Here is a 6,183-nt window from a genome sequence, read left to right as displayed (position 1 = left end):
ATCAGGAAGATTTCAGAACCTCCACTAATCAGCAAATGGAAAAAAAAATGATCTGGAAAATTTATAGCGTGGAGCAAATTCCATTTTCTCTGTCATACACCATCGAGAAAGGGGAAGAATACCAGTGATATCCTGTAATAACCTCTGACCAACAAGAAACTTAAAGGGTAGAATCTGATCGACTCGTGATTCTTGAGCTATTCCATTTACATCTGGAGACTCAACCTTACACACCTGTCTGTTATGACGAGCTTGTCTGTCTGTCCTTATGTTTATTCTTTTTGTTTTGCTGTTGTTTCTAAAAAAAAAAGATTAAAAAAAAGAAGTGGAAAAATGAAGCCCATTCACTATTTCAATCAGAAAGAGTTTAAAATGTTTTTTTTAAAACACACCTTTTGATTAACATCCGCTTTTACTTTTTGGGGGTTTGAGGGAAGGTATTTGTTAGTTTTTGGGTTTCGGTTTTTCATTTAGCCTTTTAGTAGAAATAAAACTGAGTTTTTCAGCATATCCTGAAATAGAAACGGTAGTTCAGATCAAACTGCAAGGAGACTGAGATATTTAAAAAGAATAAAACGTAATGATCTTTAAGGTACATGAAACGTTTCTCACAGCATTTCACACAGCGGTGCCCCTCAAGCTTTGCTCCAGGATCACTCTCTTTCTGGGTAATATTTGCAGACATAATATGATCCAGTTCATGGACTTCCCCAATAAAGTGTTCTGTAATTGTTCTTTTTTCAATTTTTGACTTTGATCATTTATGGTGGAAGTTGAAATACTTTAAAAAAAGTGCTAAAAGAGCAACTTGACATTTTATTACTAAGCAACTTGTCATAAAACTTTAGCAGTATCCAGTTTTGTTTCCTGTTTTTTTTATATATATATCTTTAGTTCATGACATGAAATCCAGTTATGGGAAAACTAGAGAAGCTAAAGGGATTCTCTTCTGACTGACCTTTCAACCATCAGTCAGTGACCACAATAGTTTCTATAGTTCGTGTTACAGGAAAAAGTAGGGATGTGTTGCAAAATATTAGAAATCTGGATGCATTTTGTGTTAATAATAAATTCATACTTTTTAATATAAAACCCTTATTTTCTTCAGGTTATGTAATTTATGACCAAAACTAGATTTTGTGTTTCTGGTGTTTAAAGACAAGAAACACAAAGTTCAAGATCACATGACTCTGTGTCCGAGCCAAATAACCTCTCATGGGTCTGCAGAGTAGAGGGACTTTCAGCTCTTTTCAGAAGAAAACGGCTCATTCGGCTCCCAAACGGCTCTTCATTTATTATCATCGTCTCATATTTTACCATACCTTGGCAAATATGAATGTTTTGCATGATAAATCATTTTGCATTCAATGTTCCCCATACAAGAAGCCTACACTTCCTTAATTGTTCTTTTATGAAAGCACACATTCATACTTTGTAAATTTTAATCAACATTTTAATTAATAAAAACTACTCTCTGACTCTCTCCTCCTCTGCTGCTTGTCGCTCTGCTGTGTTTGTAGCTCCACCCCTTACACTGACGAAAATTGTATATTTATGTTTAGTGGCTGTTTGTCCAAAAACTCAAAATCCAAAAATAAAAAAAACAAAAAAAAAAAACTTAAGGCTTCAAGGTGATGAAAGCAAAAAGTGAATTCAACTCAAATAGCCACTTGATGCGGGTTTCTGGCTTACGCAGTTCCAAAAATACAAAGAGTCAAAAATGCAGCTCTTTGTTGCTTTATTCCATATTCAGAGAAACAAGTTACAGGCGCCACAGGATTCTGCTGCTTCTATGATCTTCTGTTTTCAGTTTTTTAACTAAAACACGCGTAGCAGCTAAAATCTTATATTCTGGGCTACTGGTTGTTGTTCCTGGAAGGCTTTGGTTTTATGTGCAATCCATTAAGATTCTTACTGCCAAACTTGTAATAAAGTAATTTATTTCCAGTACAATGTCCATTGTCTTGCTATTTCCATTTATTTCTGCATTTGGAGAATCCAAATTATACATAGTATTTTCCAAAACATTTACGGGCATTAATGAAGTTCATTAATAGAGAAAAAATGAACTTGAACTGATCCCATCAATGACTTTCATTGGGAAACAACAGCTGATGAGGAATATTAACAATGGGTATTTGTAAATGACTTTCATCTCTGTAACAACCAATTTTACTTGCTATCAAAGTGAGCACATCCTTGACTTATCAATAAAACACATTTCATTTTATTGGTGAATTCTTAAACCTATTTGTTTCAAAAAGCTGTACTAGGGAAATGCATGTTTTCTATTTGTTGACCAAAAATAAACATAGGAAATTTAAAGCATTAGAAAAGATCAGAAGAAATAAAATCTTCCAGTCATTTGTGTCTTAAACTAAATAAAGCAAGCAAACCAGCAAACCTACTTTTCTAAGTAAAGCCACTAAATTATGCCACATTTGCAGACGCTAGGTCAGAGGGAAGCACCACATTTAAAGGTCTATTTAAATCTCAGGAGCCTTTTTGATTGCTTATTAAAAATCTAAACCATAATTTTGACCTTTGTCTTAAGTTAAAGGAAGATGAATTAAGTAAAGGCTACAAAGGAGAAAATAGAGTTAACAGTCTCATTCTTTGTGAGGTTCTGCTCCAGTTTTCCTCAGTCCTACGAGAAAGCAAAGTTCATTTGTCAAGCCTCCAAGTTGAGGTAAGTATTGCTCATTATAACAATTATAAATAATAATAGTAAAAAATGAAAGTATATTATAAAAAGCCATTGTGTAAAAATTATTTCAACCCTTTTTAAAGAAATTGCATGATTTGAGAAGTTCTTTCAGATCAGGGAAAAAGTAAAAATGTATTTTTCTTATTACTGTTAGGCTAATTAGAAAAAACTGACACCCATAGAAAATGCACTCCTCCCGTTTAGCCAGCAGATGTCGCTCTTTTACAGCTTGATTCCACATGGTTACTACAGTTTGAAGTAGCCAAGCGTTGTTCATTGTGAATCTCTGCTGCACCGTATGGCTGCGAAGGTGACTGTAGCTTCTCTGATACTGATGAATAACATTTTCTGTATTTAAATATTTTACTTGTTTTTTTTAAGCTTTCTTGTAATTTCACTTTTGATAGAAAATAAATTATGAAACTGGACTAAATGTATTATTTTGGCAAGTGGCCAGGGGCGCCTCCAGGAACCTTGGGCCCCCTGACAAAAACTTAAATAAACACATACACACACAGCTGCTGTTACAATGTCTCGAGTCTATCTGACCCATAAAAAGCGTTACAATTTCAAAGGCTTGCATCTGCCTTGTTTTCTTTGGTCCAATACTGATAACTAGCACAATATTTACTGCTCATGAATTTTACATACAAGAGTAAAATTCAGTCTGCATACAGTATGCAAGTAGGTCGCTTAAGTTTTTTCTATTAGATACTGAAATGTCTCCCCATGAGCAACAGTCAAAAGCAACGTGCAACTACACACAAAAAATCCAGACTTCTCAAAAATGCTATGTAGTTGCATTTTATTCAGGCTGCAGTACATAACTTTAATAAAATATATGTTTTCTACAGATTTTTTAAAGCTGTCATGATGTCGTAGCAATTTGTTATGAGACAGATAATCTGTGAAAACAACCAATCTTCTCCATCTCCTTCCTGAATTACTATTACTGGTTAAAGTAATGCACCATTCTGACCAAAACAACCAATCAGAACCAGTAGGACGCTGTCAATTAGCCTCATTCATTCACTGCTAAATGTGCTAATGGTGGAGAAACAACTTATTGTTACAGGAAAATCATTTATCAGCCATCACTGGTAGCTATGCTAAGTAGACTAAGCATTCACAACAGGCTATGCTGGCTACAGAATAGCACAGAGTGAGGGGAGGAAGGATGAGCAGCACCACATGAGATTGTGATTGACAGCACTAAAACTCTCCTGCCTTTGACTGGTTGTTTCCAGCACTGGGAGAAGGCAGAAGAAATAGATTTTTCACAGATTATCTCTCATGCCATACTGTCACAACATAATGACAGTTTTAACAAATATGTGGAATTTTTTTTATTTTATTTTATTTTTTTTATAAAAGTGACATACTGCAGCTTTAATTTCACTTAGGAGAGGACGGGTCAGGAGGATCGTGAGTTAGAGCTGCTGCTGACTCACTCATCTGTTGTTAAGTGGTAAAAGGTACATTGGACTAGTTAAATATATGAATAAGTTGGTAATTTTTTTCCTTAATTCATTAAATGCTAGTGAAAAGGAGGTAAACAGTAATCTGTAACTAAGCTAATTATGCTAAATGATTAATCTCACACAGTCTACCCACCTCTCTTGGAGAAAAACTGGGTTATAAATTAACACTCTTGCCTTTTTCTCTCTCTCCCTCTTTTTTTTTTAAACCTGATTTTATAACTTTTCTTAGCAGCAGAGTAACTGCCACAATCATTTGTGTTTCCTACTGACTGAATGAATTACTTAACGCAGACAGGGGAGTTCAGGGCAAATATGAATGTGTGGTTTTTGATCTGGGAGTGGGAACATTACATTTTTACTGCTAAAAACAATCTTTGAAAATACAATATGATTAATTTTGTAATTGACAGGGCACCGTGTTTTTTTGTTTTGTTTATTTTCTATGAACAATAAATAAATACATAAATTATGGAGGGCCCCCTTGTGGTCAGGGTTCTGTCTGTCGGTCAGACTTGTTTTCACACAGAGGTTTGAAGGTGTCAAAGCACTGAGCAAAATTCAACCTCAAAATGTGGCCTTCTAGTTTTGTGGATGGGGAGGAGGGATAGTTGCAGACTGACCCACTGAGGAGGACATGTTAGGGCTCTCACCATGGTAAAGTGAGAGCTGCCACAACTTCTGGGCCCAGAGATCCTCCTCCTCTGGAACGATTGACTGCGGCCTCGGAAAGCAGCAGACCTTGAAGAAGTAGTCAGAGTACTCAATACATCGCCAAGCATCTCAGCCGTTCTGTATTGCAGTCAATTCCTTTCTTTGTTGGGGCTGACTCACGTTCTGCTTGTGGGAAAAATGCACCATGACTTCTGCCTCAGTTCTCCCTTCTTCCTGCAGTGCTCATTACTGAAACAGCTTGTCTTACGGGGCTCTCTGCTGCAGATTTACTTTGTATTTCATTTCTTTGTGACATTCATCAATCCTCTCTTGGACCTCTGTAGCTGTCCAGCTGTCTGCTGATTTGCTCTTAATAGTGAAGGTTCGTTGCAGTGTCTCACAAACATCATGGCCACCTCTTTACTGATGTCACCTATACTTTTTCTTTGGCGCTGGAGACACTCCTCAGCTATGTCGGCTGCTTTATTCAGTAATCAATGGGACCCTCATTAGCTCTGGGAAGTGTACTATAGAGGTCAGCGAGAGGCATGCATGAGTATGTGATGTCACTGAAGTGTTGTTTGAGAACAGCATAAATTGCTTCAGGCTGCTGAGCGAAGAGTCACTGCGTATGTCTATTCTCACTACATCTCTGGCTCTTCCCATTAACTTGTCCATAATCTCACCAGGCTGATCTGTAATGTATTTCTTTGTCAAATGCACTGACATCAACTCGACCCGCTCCAGAACAGAGCATTTGTCAGTTACTTCCCCACAAAAAGTAGTAGTAGTTGTTGTTGTTGTTTTGGCATCAATGTGGTGATTTGTGTGAGGTCTATTGTAGCGCCACACATTTTGTGTACATTTACATTCTCTGCACACACCTGACTGTAACCTTTCTGTGACTGAATTTTCCATCTTCCTACAGGGGAAGAGGTAGGAGGAGTTTGAACATTGTGATCAACAAACAAATCAGCCCCACCCTCACGAGTGTTACTAGGGATTCCCCTGGTATAACCTGGAAAAACCAAATAACTTCGGTGAGGTGGTGATGTTGTGGATAACATTGTTCCTCTACCAAAACTCAAAAACTCACTCTAGAACGTGTCATGCCTACTTAAATGTGTCACAAATCAATTTAGTTAAAAAAAAAAAAATAGAAGAACAAATCTATTCACAAAATGCTAAACAAAATGCAATAAATTCACACACACAAAATGTAAGCAGCTGATTGTTGCGTGTATTCTGGACCTGGTGGCTGCAGACAGGAGAGCTTCCCTCTGAAGGGGGGGCGCTTGATGCCATCCTCTTCTACTTTTGGATCAGAGACGCTCGGCCTAATTG

The sequence above is a fragment of the Poecilia formosa genome, unplaced genomic scaffold, assembly GCF_000485575.1.
Source record: "Poecilia formosa unplaced genomic scaffold, Poecilia_formosa-5.1.2 Scaffold374, whole genome shotgun sequence".
Classification (NCBI taxonomy): Eukaryota; Metazoa; Chordata; class Actinopteri; order Cyprinodontiformes; family Poeciliidae; genus Poecilia; species Poecilia formosa.
The sequence above is the reverse complement of the archived record's forward strand: the minus strand, read 5'-3'. Positions refer to the sequence as shown.